The following is a 25505-nucleotide window of genomic DNA, read 5'->3' as shown; positions in this document are numbered from 1 at the left end:
TCCTCTTCAGCAACTTTATATTTTTCTTCAAAAAACAGCACTCTTGGCTACCCACAGTTAAGCATTTTGTCAATAATCAAAAAAGAATATTTGTAATATTCTGCAGTAATATTTCCCATCCATTTTAGGGGCTTTTAATTCCTTTCTTTTAATTCCTTTCTTTTTTTCTCCAAGACTGGACACATCTGGCACTGTAGGTTTTGTTTCATCATCTCTGCTGTACTTAGGACTTGGTTATCAATAAATATATGAAAATCTTTTAAGATTAGAGAATGAGATTTTTTTTGATCTACCGTGACACAGAAAGCCAGTGGCTCTTGCCTCCCTCCCATTCCCAAGAGTCTGCGTTGATTTTTCAGGTACAAAATAAGCCCCCCGCTCAAAAGGCTACAAAGCTTTTGTGTATCACACTGCTCAAACACATATGGCTGCCTTCAAAACTGCATATGTATCGCAGCATTAAACTACCCTAGCATCTTCCAGGCTGAGAAGTGCTACGTAAACATAAAAGGGCTAAACATTTGCAAAAATGCTTTTACCATTAATAAAAACTTCTCCCAATATGGAGCCCACTCAGTGCACAGGACTGTTACCTACCTAGTAAATTGATTTTGACAGGCGAGTTGTGACAACTGCTTCCTGCTTTCACTCCTTAAGCATCCATAGACCACCCGACACTTCGGCTTTGGCAGTTAAAAAAAAAAAAAGTTTTATAGCAGACTGCCCAGACTTTGAATTGAATAAGATATCCTTATGTAAGCATTTGGACAATATCTCTGAAAACATGGTAAGGAGATTAAGAACGCTCCCTCTCAGGACACACATAATCCAGTACCCTTTTATACTTTTGCATCAAAGAACACTTGACGCTAAATGTAAGATGCTTTAGCAGTTTACTAGCTGTGCCAACTAATTCAGCAAGTGGGGAATATTTCATCCTAGCCTTGCCAGAAAAACAAAGTGATTCTTCTGATATTATCTGTACTTCTGCCTACCTTATAACTACAGATTTTATAAAAACTAACATTATAAAGCTTTATTTTTCAAAAGGACAACAAATACGTCAGAAAACTTCCGTAACAGAAGATCAGAAACACTGCCCTTAACAAATACACTTTTCAGTCATGCCTTTAGACTCGGAGGCTCACAAATGGCTTTGTGCACAAAACAAAGGCGGCACTTGCTGGGATATATGCTACAACACAGCAGCGCAGGAAGCAGTAGTTTTGAGGAGGCATGGCTAGACCACATGGATGAGGGAAAGCTTAAAACAGCCCAACTCATTTCATGTAACCTTTTAATCATTGCAGCCGTGACCTGATCCTCCGGCGGCTTTCCCTGGAGCACACGCAGGCTGGCACACGGCAGCGCAGGGGCTCGGACACGGGCGGGCAAGGCTCGGCTCGGCTCGGCGGCCCGAGGGGCCGCTCCGGGGAGCGGCGAGGACGGGGGAGACGCGGTTCAGAGCGGGGCGCTGCCCCGGCAGCGCACCTGGACCGCGCCGGGCCCAGTCGGCGACGGCTGCCTCGCTCCCCGGCGGCGCGGTTGCCTGGGAAACCCTCCCGGCCACCGTCCCGCCCGCCAGCAGGGACCGCGCCACGTGATCCCGCCAAATCTGCCGGCTCGTCTCTGCCCGCCGCGGGACGCACGTGACAGGAGCGAACGGGCTCTGGCGGCCATTCCCGCCGCGGGAGAGCCCTGACGGGAGGGGACGGGCTCTGGCGGCCATTCCCGCCGCGGGAGAGCCCTGACGGGAGGGGACGGGCTCCACCGGCCATTCCCGCCGCGGGAGAGAGCCCTGACGGGAGGGGACGGGCTCCACTGGCCATTCCCGCCGCGGGAGAGCCCTGACGGCAGGGGACGGGCTCCACTGGCCATTCCCGCCGCGGGAGAGCCCTGACGGGAGGGAGTCGCGGAAGTGGCCGGGCGTGCGGAGCGGCGCCCCCTGGCGGGCGGCGGGCTAGCAGCGCCGGCGGGTCCGGGAGCGGCCACGGGAGCAGCCACGGCGGGATTGTGTTGGGTAAACTTCCCTGTCCAAGCATCCAGGAGCCACTCTGGTGGTCGCACTCTCACCACCTGAGCTGGGACCGAAGCCCCTCCACAGTAACAACACCCCACACTCACACAGTCAGACAAGGTTTCCTTCCGGCTCGACCCCACACGCTTCTCCAGAAGTCGTTCAAGTGATCCTTTGGGAAAGCAAGAAGGAAAGAGTTAGAAGTGTGTCGCTTTCCCTAATGCAAAGGTCAAACTCGAAGCAAACCTTTTCGCTTTTACACAGAAATCCCCTCCTAAAGCTTTCCTAATGTTTCAGCCTTGGTTGTCGGCCCTTGTGCTTTTAATACGTTTTAGCACATCTCTGGAAATGTTTAAAATAGGCAGAGAAATTAATGACCCCTGTTTCCCTGACCACTGTCTCTCAAATAACCACAGAACAATTGCAGTCTGTGCTTGCATGTGCTCTCCAGTGAGGGACTGTCAGTTGTGTTTGTTGTGAGAGTCACGTTGCTTTAAGAATTTTTATGCCAACATTTAGTAAATGGCAAAATAAAACAAGTTCGCTTAAGAATACAAATGAACATTGTTCACACACACACACACACACACACACACATTTTGATTCTCTCTTCAGCAGACTTGGAACAAAAAGATTTTGAAAGGAAGTTTTCTTTGGTAAGTGTTGGATACTCATCGCAAGTGAGAAACTAGTTAAAGTCCTATTACTGTCTCATTTCCTGTTAGCTTGAGAGATAAAGACAGTGCTTCCAATATGGTCTTTATGTATCCCAGATTTTTTTTTATGCTAGTATAAATTATAGTTTAAATTCAAAGAAGCAAAGAAATATGGGCTCTGTATTTTCCACACAAGTCTACAGGAATTACTTTGCTAAAGGTGCTGCAGCACTTCTTTCAATCAAACCTATTGTCTGCAGATGGAGTATTGTATTTCTATTTGCAAAGTATTATTTTTCATCTTTGTGGGCAACTTCTGCTGCTCTCTACAGAAAATGTGGGATCTGATCAAGGACAGGACGCCCACATGAACTAATATACTAGAACAATTTGTTACACGTGACAGCCTACTGATGGTGAAAACATCAGTTTCCAACATTTACTCTTTTGTCGCATGAAAAAGCATGGAGTGAGGCATGAGCATTTAAAGAGAAATATGGAAATTAATTAAAAGAATGTCAGTCTGATGCTTCATGCCTTGATCCTGCTCAGATTTAAGCCAATGCAAATTTTGCTATTAACTTCAAAGTGATAGCTGTGACATCATTCATTGATCATGAGAGTTACTTCATATATGATCAAATAATCACATCAAGGGCTTGGTCCTTCAAGCTGCTAAAAAACTGTTGCACATTGAAGCTTTTCTATTTGCAGAAATATGTTCAAAGAGCCTTGTACAAAGTATAGAAAAATGTGCAGAGGGATCAATGCTGTTGGAAACCTCAGTGCCCATATGGGAAAGAAAAAAAATTCTAACCACTCTTGATGACTGTGGTGGAGAGGAGGCATAGCCTGGTGTTGAAATGTCATCCAGTGCATTCAAATAACATGCACAATAGCCACTTAAAAAGATTTTCATTTCCTTCTAATGCCAACCAGTTGGAGCAGTTTTCTCAAGAGCTCTTAACAGTGGAACTTAAAAAAGGGGAGAGCAGGGCTAACCACAAAGTTCAGCCAGGAACATGGCAATTTGGGCGGCAGTGCTAGTAAAGCAGAAGGATGGACACAAATTCTGAAATAGATCCTACTGGACAGAGCCCCAAATTATAAGGTAACATTGTGGCTCTGCTGGCATGTGTGGGAAGCCTTTTTTGACTTCTATGAAACCAGATTTCACTGCTGTAGTCATTAGCTTCTCATTTAAATGTGTGGCATGTGTGCACTTAGCACATATGTTTTTCTTGCCAAAACAGCAAAAAATATAAGGCGTCATGTGTTAGTATAGTAATTTCAAAATATTAACAGCAAAATTAAAAGGGATAATATATCCACACTTTTGTTTCGTTGTCTAATTTCAGTTTTGTATCATCTATAAATGTCAATGGGGAAAAAGACATCAAATAAAAAAGAAACAAAAATGTCTGCCACATTCAGTTTGGCTGAAGCTTTGCATCAGATAGTATTTCAGTACTGAACTTGCAAATATGTGAAATATGAGATTATGATAATAAATATTTAACCATATTCTTGGTTATGTTTTTCTAAGGGTTAACAGTTTTCTACTGAATGAAAAGCAAACAAACAGTGGTGAACTAAGAAGTTAAAACTGCATTGTCTGTGTATACCCACTGTGATAATACTTCCTTAAATGACAATGCAATAAAAACCCTTTCCAGTATACGCATCAGAAAAAGGATTCCCTAACTACAAGTTGCACAGAAAATTGAAAAATCATGTGGAATGTATTTTGTGTGAGAGAAAATGGTAGCTAAATTAGGATTAGTTATAAAATAGTTCACCCCACTATAATTTCAGTTTGAAAGCACGTTTTTAATATTTTCGCTTTTGGTTCACTGCAGGTCTTATTTTGTTCTGCCACTGATCACCATAGTCCTCGCATCCCAAGGGTTGGATTTATGGTTGACTGTGTTACAGTAGCTAGGCTGAACTTAGCTTCTCACCCTACGGGTTTTTTCCATCATGCAGTTTCTCCACGGGCTGAGAACTGAATTCTGTGCTGTGTTTCAAATTATCCCAGAGACCCAGATTGGTCGCGAATCTTATTTCCGCTTGTGTCCCGTGAAGGGAGCTGCAAAGTTTGGAGTTTGGAAGCTGGGCTGTCACATTTCTGGCCATTTCCTGTTTTCGGCAAGTTAACAGACATGCACTGTTTCTTATACTGTTTGAAAGTGGATCTTCCCTATGTCTTATTTGTGTAAATGTTTAATTGCCTTAATGTTGTGCCCTGTCCTGCCAAATTTTCAGTTCCTCGGGAAGAGTGCAAAGTTGCTGTAATTACTGGCTGCAGGAATAAAACCTTCACCATCATAAAGGAAACTTTCCTATCATCAACGGTAAGCATTTAAAGGTGCCTTCAAGAGGGTCAATGTTTGCAGTCAATAATTAAAGCTGCTTCTCACTCAGATTAAAAGAACTGCATTTGCTAACATTTAACACTAGTCTTTCTTTCATTTCCTGATTCTCCATAAACTCGTTCGAAAACATTGCTCTACTGTGTGATCCAGCTAGTGGAGCAAGATCCCTCCTGTTTGCAGCCTTTCACTTTTGACAAATCCTGGGAAAATGTTGCACAAAGATACAAACATAGCTGGTTTGACCAACTGTAACATTTTTGAACTAGACTAATGTTGTCCTATGCCTACTGTAGGTCCTTCTTTGCCAGTGAATATTCTCGGTTCTTGACATCAGGCAACATGATCACAAATCCCACTCATCAGGACTGGAGAAACAACTTGGGTCGCTTCCACGTCAGAGTCATTTGAACTGCAAACCCTCTGCCATGAATATTCTCCTTTGTATATAGAAAGTTTTGTAATAAATTTTTCTCTTTGTGTGAAGACATGCTGCATATGTTTGGTTTAGAAAAAATTAAGGTAAATATTTTTATAAAAATTTCTTGGTGGCTTAGGAAAGATTAAACTCAGAAAATTCTGCAAAGAAAAATTAAGTGTTTTGATTTATTCAAATTTTGCAGATCCATAACATCTTTCATTGGTTCTGACAACATATCTGCTTAACACTGGCAGGAATATTAGCTGTGCATTTCAGATTTTCACTTGGTTATTTTTAGTTCTTCTGAAGCCTGGGAAATAAGAAATATAACCGCTTTGAACAGTCTGAAAGAGCCAACTCTAGCAGGGCCTCTGAATCTGATTAGATAAAACAACAAAGAGGTTCTGTTAGGGCAGAGGCAGGAAGAACTAAGGTGGGTGGCAATATCTGTCATAACTCAGGGGAAATGTAGCCTCAAAGCACTCAAAAGTGGGTGAAAAAATAACATAAGCAATAGACAACTTTCCCACATCTTAGGTCACTCTACGAATGCAGTTTGAAGAACTTTCTCTGCCTCCAGTTTTTTTTTTTTTTTTTTTGCATTTTTAAAGTACAATAAACAGCACATGCATGTGTGTTTATATTAAAAAGCTGGTTTAGAGGAACATCATTTCTCTACGGATAAGTAACCAAAAAAGCACAGTGTGGCAACTGCAATTACATTTGTCAGTACAGAAACAGTATAAGATTTAAAGGGATAGATTTGCAGTTTTCAACATTTTCCTGAAAAAGTAAATTAGCTTAAGAATTGCCGCATTAGGAGATTTCTCCCTAAAATAAAGCTAGTCATAACATTGCATTGCATCCTACTGTCCAAAAAAGGATCAAACTGTTGTGTTCAGTGCAACTGGGAAGTCTTCAGTTTTTTTGGGGGTCGATTTAAAAATGATATGTTATTGGAGTGGTGGAACCCTGGAACACCCACTCGGCTAAGGATTATGTTTCCCTATTTTCGGTGTAGGATGCTTATTTTATGTTGGAAGAGATTGAAAGAAAGATTTGTGCATTTTCTCAGGAAAATCAGTCAAAATGTTTTTGAAGTTGCTGTGCATCCAGGATGTTGAAGTTTGTCTGTGGTAGAGGCTGGGAGCGTTATCTGTTTGAAGCCCACCACTAAGTGTGTCCCACTGAGAAACATGCTGCTTGTTCTTTCTATTAGAGGTGTATGAGAACAGTCTCTCCAACCTGCTCTTTCCCTGCCTGTAGCTGCCAACATTTCCCTGGTAACTCTGTCTTCCCTGGGACAGACGGGGTGTGTAATGGTAGGTCCATACAGGTAGGGTAATTAATGCTAATCGGATACCAGTTTGCATCGCTCCAGTGGTTCAGCCCCCGCTGCCAGACTGAGGGTGTTCAGCCACTTGCATGGCTCCTTGCACTGAAATGGAGCAGTGGAACTGTAAGCGCTGGAATTCAAGCTTGATGGATGAGTTTTTGCATCTTCTGGCAAAAGGCTTGTTGCAGTTATGCTGCTAAGGTAATACTTATTTCATTAACCAGTCAATTACTGGACAAGATTTTCTAGTGGCTTGAAACGTCATTTATTTGATGATTGCTTGCTTTGCCATATACTAGCCTACAGTTTTAGAAAGAAAATTTGGAATGACCACTTATTTATTTGCCAAAAATTTTATTCAACTTTTTAACCAATATTGTAATCCACAGTTTTCCTGACTTCATCTCTGCTATAAACAGTATACCTGTGAAATAGCACGTGTAAGTGGTATTTCTATGGCATTTTCAGCATGGCAGAGGTATTTACGGTGTACATTTAGGCAGGAGAGCTGGAGTGTTAAATTTATCCTTATTATCTTTTTCCTCAAGTTTTTTCTCACTGTAATTTCATAAAAAATAATCTGCTCCACATTTTTTATTTTCTTTGAAATCTCTCTGTGAGAAATTTCAGTCTTACATTTCTATACAGGGAATTGACCATCAGATCTTAAACCTGAGGGGGCAAAACCAGATCCTTGTCAGGAATTGTTGCCTATACAAGTTCTGCTCCACTGGCTGATCCATGGACTGCCCAGGTGAACACAAAGGAAGCCTTTTTTCCCCGCTGAGTAGAAGAAGGCAGATAAGTGCACATGGATACCCTTTTTTGTCTTTGGCCAGTGCAGGAATAACCCCCTTAGAACCAGGTTCACGTGTAATAACAAAAGCCCAATATTGATGGGGGAGACAGGATGAGTATTGCAAGTCTGTTCTCTGTGAGAAGCAAGTTTACATATTTTGTCAATTTATTGTAGCTGCCTCACTTGTTATACTTTTGCTCATGGAGACAGAGGGCCCAGTCCCACGCTGTTTGTACAGATGCTGTTAGTATAGAGATGGGGGATGGGGAAGTCAGGGAAATCTGAGGTCTCCTTCTCTGCAGCCTACTTGGGGATGTTTCCATTAGATGCAGATCCCTCACCTACAGCACATTTCTAGCATGCTGCCTTTGTTGCCTTGTGCTGGCAGCGCTTGACAAGGAGATCTCATTCTGCACCAGGTGAAGCAATATTTCTGGAGTCAGCACGCGGCCTGCTTTTTGGTTTAATTTTTCCATATCTGGGAATAAAGATAATCGAAACGAGTGTTCTGTGTACAGGGAACAAAAGCCAGCAGATAGGTACTGTGGAACAGAAAACCTCACTACTCTGGAATTCAAATGTGGACAGGCAGATTTTTTTTTTCTATAAACAGTGCTTTAGGTAGGGATATCACCTGTCATTACTTAGAGTTTTCCAGCAGTGGAACCTTTGGTGTCTGTCTACCACCCACCTAGTACCAAAAATGCCACCAAGAGATTGACTTGTCGAAGGACTAAAATAGTCCTTAAAGCTTAGCCTCAAAGGACTATGACACCTGCATTCCCATGTCTTCTCTTTCTCTCCATATCTACCCCACTAATCACCTATTAGCTCTTAAGGTGCCAGAAATAAACACCAGCAGTCCCAGGGTTCAGACAGCGTATATTGAGACCTGTGAAAACAGCCTTTTGCAAGCATTTGTCTGGAAAATAATACCTAGCTTAAGGATTTAAAACCTATTGACGTTCTTTGTTGTTTCAGGCTTCTGGGAAGTGGTCATTTTCTTAATGTGATAAGAAACTGAAATGTTTTCACAGAAAAGACACTTAGATGTGTGGCCTGCCTGGATTAGTAAGACTGGAAGCTGCTGTTCCGTGAATCCCTTAATTATGAGAAACCTTTCTTGGCAAGCTGCTATATTTATTTAATAGAATATTAAGATATGATTTTTACATGTCTACTAAGTGTATTTAGGTGTCATGGTTTTCTTGCAGTCCAATAATATTTGATTTTATTAAAGTTTGGATAAGCTTGGGCTTTTTGTTCATTTCCTCTACTCTGAGGGATAAAATAACCCAGTGTGAAAGCCTTCTAAGGTTCAGCAATATTATTCAAGCATGGCATCTGCAACTAATAACTATGCAACTTTGAATAAAAAAAATGTCTAATTATCATGGAAAAGGGAAGATGGTTGACTCATCTTCTGCAGTTTGGATTACATGTGTGGGATTGTGTTTTGGATGGAGCACTCCAGAATAGCAACACTCCATCAAAAACACAGTCATGCACCTGTACTCCAAATGGCTGAATAAGGCAAAACACATGTCATCTGAACACTGTGAATCAAATTAAAAAAAAAAAAAAAGAAAAGAAAGGAAAGCTGGAAGAGAAATAAAGACAAATACCATAACATTGGTGTGTGTGAGGACTTGTTTCTCTAAAGCTCCTTGAGTGATTTATATTTTGCTAAATCTCTGTTCGCAAGCCATGTTTGATTTTATTCAGTGCTGTTATAGACACTGCAACCGGATCTTATGGAAAGGGCTGCCAGCAACTGTTTGATCCTGATAAATTACAATAACAGACACAATTTACAATGAGAAGCTATTGCTGCTTCTGGCTGTAATGTATGATGAGATTTAAAACATGGTGGGCCAAAATTCTCCTTACTTGGTGGCCCCCATCAGACCACTTACAGAAGAGTGTTAAAAGAGCCACTGAGCAGAAGAAATTTGCATTCACAGCGAGAACCAGGCCTAATTTTATATCAAAGGTGAGCATGTGTGTGTGTACATGTATCTGCCCACTTTTGGAGTGAAAGAGATGTGAGGAAAAGCAGTACAAGAAGCGTGTATAATCCATGTATTTGGGAAACTATGTGTTAACTGAGCAGCCCATTCCCCTGGTTCTTTCTACATGTGCACTCACGCCTCACTGCTCCCCCAGCGCTACCCCTTCCACCCCCCTTTATGCCTGCAATGCATATGTGTTGTGAATATTGAAGTATTTACTCTGGAAAGTTAATTGATGACTGGCTGCTTATTTGATCTTCATAGTGTCGAGTTCAAAACATAATGAGTGATAAAACCCACCCAATAGCTGGATGTGGAAAGAGGTGCAAATTTAGAAAAGTGATACGAATTAGAACCCCCTGCATATTTTCTTTGCAGTAGCATTCCTAGCCACCTGCCCCTGATTTCAGAAACGTATACAAAGCCACAGTCCACACCCAGGAGAGTAAAGCCTGATTTCATGAGATATTGCATTGCCTAGAAACTTCTGATAATCTCAACAGATGCTGTTTTGCCTATTTAGGGGACTTTAATCAGTTCAACATACCCATTCTTACTGATGTGCCAAGAAGTAGCTGTCCTGGTGGCAAATGTTAATAATCCAAAAAAGATACATATTAAAGAATGAAGTGGTGAGAAAGAGATGTTGCAAGAAAAAGACAAACAAGAAAAAGGTATTGACCATATATACTTAAATCTGTGCTATTTCTGATAAGCTCATATTGCTGGTGCATATGAAGAACCATGGGGAAGCATACAAGGGGAGAAGAGGCAATCTCACACCCTTTTTTTAGTGAAATGTTGAATGAGGCTTCAGAAAGTCTCTAGTAGTGATGTTTAGGGGCACTGACAGATTGTTTACTAGACTTCTGAAGGACTGTAATGCACCTCTTCTAACACTGGATTCCTGTCTTTGGGAAGTGTTCACTAAACCAAGACTGAACCAAGGCTGTAACTTGTTTGACCTCACCTTCTGTTAGTTGCTTCATCCAGCTATTGTTAGGTCCACATGGGGTGTGTCCAGAGAGGATAAGGAGAAGTTTTCCTCTATTCCCAGTTTGATTCTCCCTCACTCCAACATGTATAAACACTTGCACGTGAACAGCAGAAGCTGTCCCTAGTCCTGTGTTCACAAATGTAATTTGTCTGTGTCCTCTGCCTTTAACAAATACGCTTCACCATTCCTTTGCTTTTCCCTCTCACTTCCCATTTAAAAACCTGTATATATTACACTAACCATTCCTCTTCTCCTTTGAGGAAATATATGCACACATGTATCTATCACCCCCCCTTTCTCTGCCTCTGCTCCCCAAGTTTTTATATAGTATCAGTATTTCCCATCTCACTTCTGGAGGAAGGCAGGCAGACTTGTGCATGTATTTAAAATGTGAGTGCATGCGTGTGGACACGTGTGCACACACATGCTCCTGCGTATAAGTGCACCCCATCTCGGGGAGTGAATGGCTGCCTGGATCATGGAGAATGAAGTGGGAGAGGTGAGCATGGACTTGTACCTCAATAGCATGGGCACAGTCTAGAAGAAACAAAGTATGCAATATAGGTCTTGAATGCGAAAGGGACAGCGTTTGAGGAAAAAAGATAGATGTTTCTGTAATTCTGAACATGGATAGATGTTTAATGTCAGTATCTATAGTCTCTGTGTAAAGCTGCAAACCACCTAAGAAAAAGAAGCTAAGAATCATTTCTAAAGAGATGCCTATTTGTATTAACTATTCTGCAGGAAATATAGGTGCCAAAAATTAGGTTGAATAATTCCAGGCCAGGTTCCAAGATTACATGTCTACCAGGAAGGCATATGATAGAAACTGAAATGAGACATGACAAGTTGATCACAGGAGAAAAAATGTTGAAATCAAAATAATCTAGAAAAGGGATTCACCTGAAATTAGAGTAATGGTTGCGAAAAGTGTCCTGACTATTCAAAATGAGGGCAGTCCATGGTAAATGCCTTAAATGAGTTTTGGTGGGGTTTTTTTTGTTTGTTTGTTTGGTTGGTTTTTTTTTTTTTTTTTTTTTTTTTTTTTTTTTTTTTTTTTTTTTTTGTTCTGAGCAGGCTGTTCAAATCGCCAAAAATCAGCAGAATTTAAGGAATTTTTTTTCTCAGTTTGTCCCATAGTAGAATAAGAAGCATGATTGTAATTTCTCTGCAGTTCTGGGGAGTGTGAGTAACATATCCACAACTTGGTGGATTCCCAGAATGTATGGATCTGTTGTCCCGCATTTCGAAGTACTGAGGTACTGAGGCTGATAACTTGTGTGACTATGACCTACCCTTTCAGAAAGCAGCCATAAAGACATTGTTTTCCCTAGTAACTGGTTCTGGTCACTAATAATGATTATCCTTTTGTTAAAAACCCATCTAATTCATCACTTAAATGTGTTTGGTTTGAGCCTTTCACTTGTGAGACCATCCGCTGTTAGATTAAAGAGCTCTGGAGTGCACTCTATTTCTTCCCTGTGAAAGTACTAATACGTTGAAGCCAAACCACGTCTTGACCAGCTGTGACTTGAGGCAAGCAGACTTGCTGTGGGAAACTACTCGTTTCATTTTAAACCAGCATCTACGATAATATAACAGCAGGATGTGCAAGTCACTGGAGTTTGCCCTTCCACCTGCTCGTGTGGACTCTGAGCAGCAAATGCAAACAATGAGAAGGCTAACGACCAGCGACAGCAGAGCTGGCCACACGCAGTCCCCCCGTATGTCAGCTTTGCTTCAGCTGAGCCGACATTGCCACAGGGGGTGTCGTAGGTTTTGAGAGAGGGATTTCCACGTGTCCCTTCTGCCTTCTCTAGGCAGCTAACTACCTCACATAGTTCAGATTTCGTCGTGAGTTGTGTTTACTGAGTTGTCAGCGATAAGCCAGTCTCTGGAGGCAAATGTTAGCATGGGGAACAGAAATGCCAACAGTGAACACATATGGCACTGTTTGTACTCTTTAAGTTTGAAAGAACTAGACAAGTTAACAAATACAGATGTTTAAAATCAGTAAGAGTGTTTAATGAAAACAAACAAAATACTGTAGTCTATAAAGCTAAACGTGTTTTTCTTTTGCTCCTTTTGACAAGCTGGGATTAGTGTTTTTCTGAACCTATACCCTCCTTGATATACGGGATATTTTTGAGGGACATTAGTGCCAGCAGATGCTGGGTGACGCTTGGGTGTATGCCTCTGATTTTTAGTTAGTTAATAAATCAGCTTTTACAACCATGTGTATCCTATGATTTAGCACATGCGTAACAATAATACTGGATTAGGAATAACAAACTGTTTCACTGCAAAGGATATTTTATTTCTTAGTAATATTGCATACAATAAGAGCTTTTCTGTAACATAAACAAAAGATTCATGCTATTTTTTCATTTAGCCAATTCCCTTCAACCCCATGGGTCAAATTTTACTCGGAATTGCATTAGTACAAATGCAGAGTACCTCCACTGAGCTCAGTAAAACTCTTTCCATTCACTTCAAAGGGTGCTGCTTCAAACCTCATGCAGCCTGCTTTCCACAGGCATCAGCAGCCACTTCCTGCCTAGTAAACTGCTTAAGTGACGTTCCCTCGATTAAAAGACTCATGTAATGCTTTACCTAATCAGAAGGTTAAATAGTGTCACGTTGCTTTCATACAAAAATCTTTTTCCTATGTGTCCTGTTCTGGTTTTTGCAAGGAAAACTTTCTTTTTAATCTTCAAGGTCACGCTGCAGATATTTGCTAAGCTACTAGTGCACATGACATCATCCTTGGCTTCAACCTTTGAAAGTGAAATGGTATTTAAAAATATGAAATTCTGGTAGCAATGTCACACCCAAAGTTGATGTTTAAAACAAAACTGAAAACTGACAACAAAATCACTGCCAGGAAATGGACTATTTTTTAAATTATACATCTATCATGTCGAATTTGGGTTAATCTCTGGAGCCAGCTCAAGGATGGATGAGGTAATATTTGCACATGTTGTGGATAAGATAGAATGAAAATGGATTTTCTCTCTCTTTTTTTTTTTTTTTTTGGCTAATGTGCTACGAAGACTTTGAAGGCTGATGTTTGGAATCAATATGAGCTCTGATTGAGGGGCTATGTGCGAAGCAGCAGATTAGAATGGTTTTAATATGTTGCATGATGATCTCTGAAAGTCCCAGGCTACATACAAAGTGTTGTGAGTAGGGGCGCATGCAGTAGGTAGGAAGATAGGTGATAAGTGGAGGGTTGACATAATTCTGGAAAAAGCTCTCAGAGCCAACACATTTAGTGGATAAGTTTAAGGACTTGGTCTTGCTGCTTTAGTTATGAGTGCCAGGGATTGAGGCTTAACAGGGAGTCAGGACTTGCTGACAGAGCGAGCTAAAAGATGGCTGAATGTGCATAAAAGAAAATGAAACGTTGAATCATAACCTGTTATAATAGCAACCACTTTTACTATTAGAGAAACTATCTGAAAATTTGTTTTTGTCTGTGTTAATAGTGCTTAAAACACATGTGAATTACAGCTGGGAAAGGAATTCCACTAATTCCTGTTTTCTGTGCTGTTTGTGAAAGCTTTTCTTAGCCTTTGTCCACACTGTTCTCTAAAGCATATTCCTGGCAAAGGCCAACATTTGCTCAGCGTTTGTACCAAACTGCCTGTGAAAGGCTGACACGTGCAGAAACTCTCACAGGCATGGCTTACAAAGTGTGGGGCTCGGGTGGCTTGTTCTATCTTATTCTCCTTTTCAGTGGCCTGAGTGGTCTTCTGTACAATATTGGCAGTTCTGGAGACCTGGTTAAGTTAAATAAGTTCTTTCCAAGATCCTACCCAGGGGTCCATGCTGTAACCCTGTCTGTAATGAACAGCTATGAATTGCTAGTCTTTTGATCTGTCTCTTCACTCCACTGGAGCTGCTTTGCACCTTCTAGAAGTGTGCAGGAGCTGAGGCAGGAGTTCTACAGGCTAACAGTCCACCTTCGACAGGCAGGGATGTGAGTTTTCTTGGACCTTTTGTGCCTCTTTCCCTCGTAGACTCCATTGGAAGAAGACTGAAGGACATACAAGGAGCAGGGAGAAAAAAATGTGCATTTCTTCAGGAATATGAGGGTCAAGTAAATGAATGAGATGTTGTTCTTTGAATCATCTCCATCCCTTTTAAGAGATATGCAAGCAAGAGGCAGATTTCAGTCAGGTTTACAAGTGTAAGAGGTGAACTTTCTCTCAGGTATTTTTACTGTGGGCAGCTGTTTGGTACAATCTTCTGGAAACCCCACAGTCAGGGGTGCTGCAGTCTTTATTCACAAGTGACTATTACATATCCAAACATAGTAGTTGCATGGGTAGTGTTTTGTGCTCAGATATGAAAGACATATGTGATGCTGCAATATACTGCTCAAAACACATCAGAATAATGGAAATATTGACTTTCTTGTACATCCCACCCTATTACATTTATTTCCACCTGACAACTGTGAAGATATTAGAAGAGTCTTCTTTTAGAGTTTTAAGGTTATCATCATTGTCACAAGATATTTCCAAGAATCCACAAACAAACCATCAAGGAAGAGCAAGATTTAGGCCAGACAACAGGACTGATGACACTCCTTTAATGTCAGGAATATTAATTCAAAAATTTACATATCTGCTTTCCAGCTGAACAATATTTCTGAAAACTGATTAGCTGTTTTTAGGGCAAGGACACTGTTCTGCCTGAAATGCCAGAGAATGCTCAGGTGAGAAGCAGCAAGAGGTGAAAGAACTTAGTGCCAGCCTTGGCTGTGGATGTGACTCAGCCAAGGAGCTCAGCATCACACAAAGAAGAGCATACTGAAACTTCTTATAGGACCACACAGAACAGGACACAGCACAGAGTATTTTCACAGCCAGCTGCTACTCTGCAAATGGATAAAGAAGTAAAATCATGAATTAAAAGAAAACAGTGACTGTGAAAGTTTGGGATTTTTCAGTAGAATATAAAATGTCTACACAATATTCACTGCTTTCAAAAGAGAGTCAGTGGAGAAAATCTGAAGTAACCATGACTAAGATTGGGAAGGAATGGAAGTGAAAAAGTTCAAAAAACTTGCAGTTCTGTATTTTTTATTTCCCTAAGAGTCTTGGTGTTTTTCTGTGTTCACTTTGATTTGTGGAAAGCTGTTTACATGATATTTATGCTGTATACTTCTCTGTGAAGAAAGTTATGCAACATATTTGTTAGTTTATGCAGGTATTTATAACTGTAAATTTTACTTTTGTAGTTTGCCAAATGGAAAATACACCCAATGGCATCTTCTTGAACCTGTAAATAAACTGTTTTCCAGAGCAGCCATCAAGCATATCGTGAAAGGAAATGGCAGAGCAATTCCACTGACAATAGCATGAGAATTATTATGAACCAGATGTGAAACAATACAAACATTAGTGAAAAGAATAGTTTCTGTCCACCCGAGCATGACAAAGCTTCAGGAAACACAGTGATACGGATTGGATGTGCAATGAAAATAAGAGTGTGATTCTCTGACTGAAACTGCAGGCTGAAATTCTTCTGGATGAGCTCATGAATGACATGATATTGGTATGAACACTATAAAAAGCCACTCATCCCTTTGACCAGGGCTGAGCTTTTCTTGCTGCCCATGAGCAAGGAGCCATGGCATCTCATCAGGCATCAAAGCCAGAGCTCCTTTCTGCCCCCTAGCCACAAATCTGTTACAGGTCCCTGTAGAGCCTGATCCTGAGATGGCTTAGCAAGTTTACACCACACATGTAGAGGATTTGATTCAGTGTTTCAACCTTTGGTGTCTGGCTCTGTTTGCGATGCTGCAGGATGTCCCCAAGGCAGCCGGCTGGGAGTCAGGGACATATGGAGTGCAGTGAGTGGTGCACCATATCTGCCAGCCCACTGGGGATGACTCAGACACAGCAGGGCATTTTGAAGGGCACCAAGACTTATTGGGCAGCCAAATCGTGCCCTAGGTGTTTCACACTGCAGTAAGATCCAGCTAGCTTGGATGTGAATGTGAATAGCAATGCTGCACTCTGGGCTATGGCAGAAGGTTGAATATAGTGCAACACTGGCATTTCAGAAACAGAAGATAATGTTTCGCTCTGGAATTTACCAGGATGCTGGTGCTAACATGTAAATTAGGTGGAATAATCACATTTTGTCTATTTAACTAAGGTTAGAGCTCTTTCTTATCAGCAAATGAAGTGTTTACCAACTGACCAGGTTTCTGTTGAGACTGGGCAAAGGCAAAGCGATACGATTAAAACCTCACACTTTTTTTTTCACCACTGGTGCTCCATGTGAGAACTTCAGCAGCCCATCTGGCCACAGTTGGTGGTTTTCTAACTTGCCAGCTTTACTTCAGCATATTGTGATAATACTATTTTAAAATAGTCACATCACTGAGTGTCTTTCAAGATGTGAAATATTTATAAAAATATGTATTCCTGTTTCAGTTTATCCCTGCCATCCTTTACCTACCAAACTTGTGTCATGTGTGCTTTTATTCCATTATTAAAAGGGAGATGTGAAGTTATGTGGCCATCCTATCACAAGCTTCTGCCAGCTGTAAACCTCATCACAGTTCCTGTAAAGTACATTTCCATGGATCAAGTTACTGCCAGGGAAGACTTTAACAATCTTCTACCCTACTTTCAACCCTCAACAATTAGTATTAGCAAATGGTCCAGGCCACTGCCTGGAATCACATCTGATTTCTATTCAAGAAAGACAAACTTTTATTCAAACCAGACCCATAAGCTAAACACATGAGTTTCCCTGCTTAAAATAATGAATCTGAAGTAGTTTCTATCATTCATTTTAAAAATCACTCTCACATTTGAAATCAAGTTGGCTATTTTCCCTTGTCTGTATTAGCCATCTGGTAAGGGTGACTTTTCTAACACTGGTGTCTAGAGCTAGGATTTATTCTTTACAAAAAAAAGAAAAAAGACAACCGGCCTTCCCACTTTAGTTTTTTCATTTTTGGAGCTTGCCCTTGTTATACAGACAAAACTCATCCTATCTTTGAAAAGAGGAAAAAACCCTACACATGGCATAACTTCCTCTATAAGATTCTTAATATATTTTATAGTCAAAATGTAGTTTTGTATGTGATGATTTAAGAAGACACACACATGCTTTCAGGTCATTAAAGTGCATTGTAAAAATAATAGAGAGACAAAGGGCTTATTCTCAAGAAAATATGCACACCCTCTTCTTCATGGAATATTGAAAATCTGTTTCATTTTTCAGTATAAGGCAAATTCAAGATGCTATTTCCTCACCACATACCTCAGCGATGCATGACCCCTGAAATAAAAAAAGGGAAGGGATTTATATGCAGAAGAAAAACCTTGACACTTCTTAGCATTTTGCTATTCTTCTTAAATAAAAGACCTTCAGAACAAATTCTCTTACTGCTGTTGCAAAGGAGTTGTTATGTCAGACAGTGTGCCCCTCATTCTCTGTGGATGCTGAGCTGAATGAGTCAGGGAGTTTAATAGACACTGCTTTGTAACAAGCAGTAGTGAAACAATGTGTATTTAAAATGACCCTCTTTCCATACCTGACGACTGGCTGTTCACAATAGGTGTGGAAGAGAGATGGTATGTGTGGTTTTGATGCACTAACAAGAGCTGAAATTAAAATCCAAAAGTCAGATCAGCCAGAACATTTTTCCAATTAAGTATAGCCCAAGGTCTCTTAACAGGTACTTTTTGGCAGAAGAAGGCTGTCTATATGTTTTCCACGTCTTTTAAAAGTATAAAATATCTTTATATATAGAAGCAGGGATCAATAAATTGCCTCTCCATGCAGTATAACATGCACAGTATTTCTGATAGTGGTTGGTCTTGGCTTGCTGTCTGTCCTTGCAACGGTTCAAGGCTGTCCTCTATGAAAGTGTTGGTTGTCCCTGGGTGAGTGAATGGGAAAGAATTCAGCCTTTACCACAAATCTGCCTTTATCCCTGCCCTGTTAATAGCAGACCAATTAGATAAATTCTATCATAGAATCATAAAATGTTTTGGGTTGGAAAGGACTTTAAAGAGCATCCTGTTCCAACTTCCCTTGTCATGGGCAGGGACACCTTTCACTAGACCAGGTTGCTCAAAACCTGGCCTTGAACACTTCCAGGGATGGGGCATCCACAGCTTCTCTGGACAACCTGTTTCAGTGCCTCACCACCCTCACAGTAAAGAATATCTTCCCAATACCTAATCTAAATCTACCCTCTTTCACTTTGAAGCCATTCCCCCTATGTTGTATGATAATCTGAGAAAGCAGAGTGTAATGAAATTTGGTAACAGCAGTCCTTGCAGGAATTCCTGGTGGTGTAGCCGCCTGTGAAGACATGTAGCCCTTAACTGAGGTGAAGATCTGTACTGTGCATATGAAGGAGTCTATGACAGTTCTCTGTGTATCAGCACACCACTTGCCCAGACTGCACAGTGACACCTCCAACTGTGCATCAACCATCAGCATCCCAGCATGAGGACAGCAGGAAAGGGTCTGGGGCTCACAAGCAGCAGTGTGAAGCAAGAGGTAGCCCAGCCAGGGTCTTTGGTGCGTGGTGAGAAGACACTGAAGCCTTGGCCTCCATCCTACCATGAAGGGTGTCCAACAATTATTCATGGTTTCTGCTGGAGCAAAAATGGGCTCCTGTGCCACAGATTGGAGATAAGCAGTCACAGGTTTCAGGCAGGAGGATGTCAGTTTGTTTTCTAGCTAGTACATAGCTTTAGTGCAGGTTTCTAAACCTGCCCATCTAATCTGATTAATAAAGCACTGCTGGAAATGTTTTCAACATTTTGATCAATCAGAGAGGCAAAGTTTGTAAGGGGAGGCAATATCTTTTATTACAGTAGTCTGAAAAAGCAGACAAACTTCCAACAGACATACCCTTCCTCAGATCAGTAAAGGTATGCCTAGAGAGCCATGAATGTTTTGGGTTTGTAATCATTTTTAGTAAAAAAGTGTCCTAAGATGTAAGCAAAGTTGAAAGCAAATTGAAATTGCACAGTGCCCCAGAAAGCTTTTCTGTAACACTTGTACCACTTATTGCATTTTGGGAATCTGAAATTAATCATCACTTTAAAATCTCTTATGGATTCCTGATAATGTGAATAACCATTAACTCACCAATTAGCAAATACTTGGAAAGTGTTTGAAACATTAAAAAAATATTTTTAAAAGTGAAACAGTAAATAGACTTACTGTTCATAGAGATAGATGTGCTAAGAGTAGGAAGTACTTGCCACCAGCATTCTTGAGCTCCACAATGGTTCTTTATTAGCAGCCATTGCTAGATATGCCACCTTGTTTATTTATGAGGATCTAGTCCACATGTTCCTGACAGAAGATTTTGTTCGACTGTTCACACCGTTATTACTGACATTTCCAGCTCTGGAGCTGTCACAGATGGGAAGGGATTTGAAGATCCACCAAGTGCAGATTCCTAGAACTCTTCTTCTCAGGCTGTGACTGCTGGTCCAGAACTTCAGTCCCACCTACAGAGAGTTGGTCCCCATCCTCTTCTATACTTCACTCAGACCTGGGATGAATTAGGAATATACCATTACACACAATAGCCTATTTTCAGTTGTATGTCTAGACCACTTGTTTGTGCCTTTGGCTCAAGTGGAGCCTTTTCAGTGTGATTGCTAGTGCATGCACACAATGAAAATGCTGTGTTTTCTGCTTCACGAGTTGGGGTTGCGTTACAAGGGGTTCCTGAGGATTACATGTTAGTGTATTCCCACTGGAGTCCTTTTCATTTGATCTTTGCTGGGACATTAAGCTTTTCTATTTGCTGCAGAGTAAGGTGTTTAGCAGTCTCCATGACCCTGGCAGAGCTGAGACACAGCATCCTGCAGCCGAGGGCTGTTCCCCGAGCAGCCATGGTGGCCATCATCCCACCACAGGGCTGTCGCCCCTCACGGGAGTCAGCAGAGGGTGCTCCTGCAACAAGGCAGCACGATCCCGCTGCCATACGCCCCTACGTTAAACAATATGCCCAATAGGAAGTATTGGTTTATAAATTATTAACCACAGCCCTCCGACACACTAGCAGACTCACATCTGTGGACGTTTTATGTAAAAGACAAGTAATGGGAGAAGGTGAGATCTTCAAAGTGTCTTGTAATCCAAGAAGGTCTGTACTGTATAAGCACAGGAGGCAGAAGGGATTACAATAAGTTGTGTTTGGGCTACAGCGAGAGCCCCTGCCCTTCAGCCAGTGTTTGATTCCTGGGGCCAGCACAGAGCTTTTGTCAGCGGCAGGTTTCCTGATGGCGATGCTTAAGAGAAACCCTGGAGGGAATATTTAAGCCGCTCTCTTTTGGGTGGCCAGGCCATGGCCAGCTGCTGAGTATTTGCTGGTTGCCACAGGATGTGTGGGAATGCACAGGGATGTACAGGGACATAGGAGAATGCTTGATGGGTGGGAGGAGCGCTGTGGCAGAGGGGTAGCATAGCTAAGAGTGGAGAGCAAGAAAGGGTTGCTGCCATGGGGAGGGGGAGGATAAAAGCAGAAGGAGAAAGCGAAAGAGGAAAGGGAAGAAATGCTCCAGTGTCCACAAATACCTGCCAGCTTTGTTGTATTTTTTGTTTCATACTGTGGTTACTTTTCTGACCATTTTAAAAACTATGTGTGTGCCTTGTGTGCATGTGTACACAGGAGGTTGTAGGGATGTTTTGCAATGGGGATCCCAGAGCCTGCTGTGTAGAGGCTGTTTTATGACTTGGAAGTACCCTCAACTTGATGACCTGGAAGATTTGCTGTAGACAGCTAGATTCTGGGTACTTATCTCATTACTCATCTCATTAAAGCCAGTTAGTGTACCACTGAGGTCATGAATGCTTCCTTCTGGCTGGCATTCTTCTACTCAGTTATTGGCCGGTGTCCAAGACGTTGGGAGTTTTAGAAAACAAGATTTTTTGTTTCTTAAATAATTTTTGCTATTAAAATTCTCACTTAGCATGTCTTCTTGTCATATTGAGAAAACCTAGTACAATTATCAAGTATTTGGGTATAGGCAATAAAACAAAAAATAAAATAAAATAATTGAAAGCATTTTTTGTGCTATCTCACCCTTTTGGTTCCTGAGGGATACTCTCATAAAAATGAGACTGGAAACAGACATAAATTAGTCTGTAACTACAGCTGACTAAATAATAGCAGAGGTTTTTGTCACATAAGTTATTCAATTAATATTTTTGTGTCTTCAGCGGGAAGAAATTACTTGACCAATATTGTATTTTTTTTTTCTGCCAATAAAACATAGATAAATATGGGCTCATTTGCCTGTAGTGACTGTCTGGCTTTGTCTTCATATTCTTTTCTTTTAATCACTTCCTTAAAATACACTTTTTCTAAATGGCATGTGTTCTTTTCAAAGATGAATTTGCAAATCAGAGGAAAAAAATCACCCAAACTGGCCTGCAGACCTTTGCAATGAGCAAGGCTTATTCCAATGCATTTTCATTTCCCCTTCACTTGACCCATCTCTCCTATCAGGGGTGTATCTGCGCTTTTTATCTGTTTCTCCATACAGGTAGACCCAGCTGCTCCTACTGGAGCCCCCTGATCGCAGAGGCATGCAGGGTGTGTGTGAGAAGATGAATCTGCCCCTGCAGACAGGGCCTGTAGTTGGAAAGCTGTTCCAGTAGTGACCTTCCCTTCTGCTCCACAGTAGAGCCTCCAGCCAGCTATCAGTGCTCACGGAACAGCAATAGCCACGTGCACCAAAACTGAGGTAGGTCAGCAATGATGTGTAGCAGCATACATTGAAAAGTAGCTGCAAGTCAAAGAACATATAATAGTTGGGATAGAACAGGATTGTCTGGTGGATATGAGGAAGCTCAAGTCCACTGTATCCATTGCTGTTGACAGTCTTTATAAGAGCAGATTTTTAGAAAGAAAACCAAGGTGCAATATCAGCTATACATTAAACCAGAAACATTTCAGCTCCTGTTTATCTCAAATTCCTTGGATTATCTTCACCAGTGACACTATTAACTTGTCCTGCCTTTGAACAACTGCAAATCAGAAACCTAATTCCTCTGGATATTGCATTATAGAGATGAAACAGATTGTGTGAAGTGACTTTTTGTTTCCTGGATTCACATGATTAGCCAGGAGGATGTGGATTGTGAGAAATTAGGAGACAAAGGCATTTTAAGCCATTACAAATTAACCAAATTAACTACCTTTAATTCAAGTAGTTTCAGTTTTATCCCACTTTCATAGTGGATCCAAGCATAAACTTACAAGGACTGTAATTGCAGCATTACAAAATGAAAATACAGATTTTGCGTGCAGAAAACTTTTCTGTAGCAGAACAGCAATGCTGGCTAAAACCACAGATGGCATGGTTATAAACATGTTTTCCTCCATGTTGTTACAGAATTGACCTGACTCTCGAGTATCCCCCCACCACACCAGTGGAATTCAATGGCAAAATTCCCGTGAACTGGGAATGGACCGGTACTGGGAAGGATAGAACTCTTGAAGCCAAATCAATTGCTGCAGTATCCCCACTGAATTTGAGGACTCTTCACGTGCATCAAGATTTGTTTAATGCACTACATTAATGCACTACTATATGTGTTCAACAAATTGCAGGATCAACCTGCCTGCCAAATAAGTAATGTAGGGTTGCAGCTGCTTGACTTAGCCAAATTCAGAGCGTACTGAGGTAGGTTGCTATGAAATAGCAATTCTGCCCTGGGGAGTCTTCAGGCTCTGACTCACATGTGGCAATGGAATAATATTGAGTGGCTGAAGGGGATCCTGCCCCCCAGCCATGTGCTCTGGCTGGCTGAGGGGGCTGGCTTCTTATGGGAAGGTGCTACCAGCAGCCCATGGGCACCACCTGCCCTACTAATGGCATTGAGGGGAGCTGGAGTGGCAGGGTTGGGATGAAGTTACTCCAAACCTAAAACATTCAGATATTTTTGGTGGATTACACAGTTAAAATCCTAAACCATTAGAAATGCCTATAGGTCTGTGGACTTTAAAAACTTTTCAAAAAAAAAAAAAAAGGAAAGATATTTTGGAATAAGATACTATATTTTAATTAGGAAACATAAAAATATTTTTATAAAATGTCACTGTGAACAATTAGCAATTTTTTTAATGTTTCCCAGTATATAAGCAATTTGTTTAAAGTGAAATGTGTTCATAAACTATATGTTCATAAACCTTCTGTTGTCAGATCCAAATCTATTAAAACCCCCCCAAAAAACAAAAAAATTCAATAAAAATTCCCTTTATTCATTATTCTAAAGTAAAATGCCAAAGAACATTTTGATGTTCCTCCTGTGACAAGTCCCTTGATCCAGCTGGAAGCTTAACTACTTATCGTATAGCATTAGGTACATTTGTAAACATAATGACACTATGGTTAAATTTCATAGAAACACAAACTTAGCTCTTTGTCTATTGCTTTATCAGTGATGACCTGAAATCTTAAATCTTAGATAGGTTTTACTTGATACTTGCAGTGAATATTGTGTGTCTAGTCTGCAACATGAAACTGAAATTACTTTACAGTAAATAAATAAGCAGTCAAATTACAGCATGTTCTTAGTAGACTTGTAAATAGAAAAAAACAAAGAACCTAAAATCAGTAACTAGGCTGTTAGATATGGCTATACTAAGGGTTTTTCATTTGCTTGTTTCTCTGAAGGGCTGGGAGACGCAGGATAAATTGAAGAACCTGCGTCAGAGGTTCATGAAAAATGCCCTGAGTTTTATGGATTTTGGGTTGAATTCATATCTATGGATCAATGGCAAAATATTGTGATGTCACAACCATTTTTTTGTAGAATTTTGTTTTGTGCTTATCTAGTATAGAAGACAGTAACTGAAATGTTTTCTGAGTTTAATTCCATTTGGCAATTTTTGTCTCCTGACAGTTGCAATTCTGACTGTTTGCATGCTCTGCATGAAATTGGCCACTTTACAAAGGAATTACACAAATCGTAGAATTCCTGGCTTGCAAATGGACTGGAATGAATTATGAAGTTTTCCATAATAGCATGTCATCCTGGTTGTTGTGTATAAAATTAAAACCCTGAGTAAAGCAAAAGGACTTCAGCAAACCCTTTTCTGCTACTAGGCCCTTTCTAAGAGATCATGTTGAATTAACTGTTTCTTGAACTTCCAGGAAATGTAGTGGCTGGATTATTACAAAACCCTTGGCTCTATGAAACTGTGATCCTTTTGTTTTAGGAAAACAATAGGAAGGCTTCTTTTTTTTTTTCATTTTTATTTCGTTTTCAATGGACAGATTCTCCTGGGCTGAGCAGCGTGATGCCTGTGCAGTTACATCATGGTCAGCAGAGCCTAAGAAAGTGAAATGAGTTGGGTCTATTCCAAGCGTATTTATTCCTGGCATACTTATGTGGAGTCCCCACACACAGGAGAACTAAAGGGTCGTCATAGAGTCTATGTGACACAAATGAAAATTTTGTTTCTTGAGTCAAATCACAGAGAAAAATCCCCTATTTGGGGATAGATAAGAACTAAACAGGATGTTTAATAACTGGAGCAACATTAGATGCACCATATAGATGAAATCTGTATTCTGGGGAATAGTTCTTACCACAAAAAGGGGCTCTGTCTTTATTCCTTAGAGGTTGAGGAGAAGAACTGGGGATTACGTATCACTTAAATGTGCCACACACATTGTCTCTGAACACTCGGGTAAAGAGAAAAATTCTTTCTAAGGCCATGTCTGCCCCTTTCTTAGTTGGATAGCTTTCAAGAAAAAAAAAGAATGAAAAAGGAGGGGACTTTTTACATGTTTCACATTATCTTTGTTAAACTGGAGTGTGATGTGTGGAAAAATGTTAAATCTTCAAGGCATCTTTTAATATTTTAGTTACCTGAAA

The 25505-nt window shown here is 40.8% G+C and overlaps 1 protein-coding gene and 1 long non-coding RNA gene across 2 annotated transcripts in view; one reads left to right on the top strand and one right to left on the bottom strand.

Annotated features, from left to right (window-relative positions):
* The window catches only part of CEP162 (centrosomal protein 162), a 45285-nt gene extending 43727 nt beyond the window's left edge, over window positions 1-1558 (bottom strand). Inside the window, exons 1-2 of the mRNA XM_027710138.2 lie at window positions 1295-1558; window positions 598-683 (exon numbers count right to left, since the gene is read on the bottom strand). The gene's annotated coding sequence lies outside the window, so the exon portion shown is untranslated. The remainder of the gene's footprint in view (window positions 1-597; window positions 684-1294) is intronic.
* Window positions 1559-1614: 56 nt separating this feature from the next.
* On the top strand, window positions 1615-5637 carry LOC113982159. The gene is made up of 2 exons (XR_003538667.2): window positions 1615-5027; window positions 5342-5637. It is a non-coding gene; the product is annotated as an uncharacterized LOC113982159 (long non-coding RNA).
* The last annotated feature ends 19868 nt before the right edge of the window (window positions 5638-25505 follow it).

The sequence above is a fragment of the Pipra filicauda genome, unplaced genomic scaffold, assembly GCF_003945595.2.
Source record: "Pipra filicauda isolate LSUMZ 115617 unplaced genomic scaffold, ASM394559v2 scaffold261_size1826302_pilon, whole genome shotgun sequence".
Classification (NCBI taxonomy): Eukaryota; Metazoa; Chordata; class Aves; order Passeriformes; family Pipridae; genus Pipra; species Pipra filicauda.
This window is presented reverse-complemented; position numbering and strand designations above follow the sequence as displayed.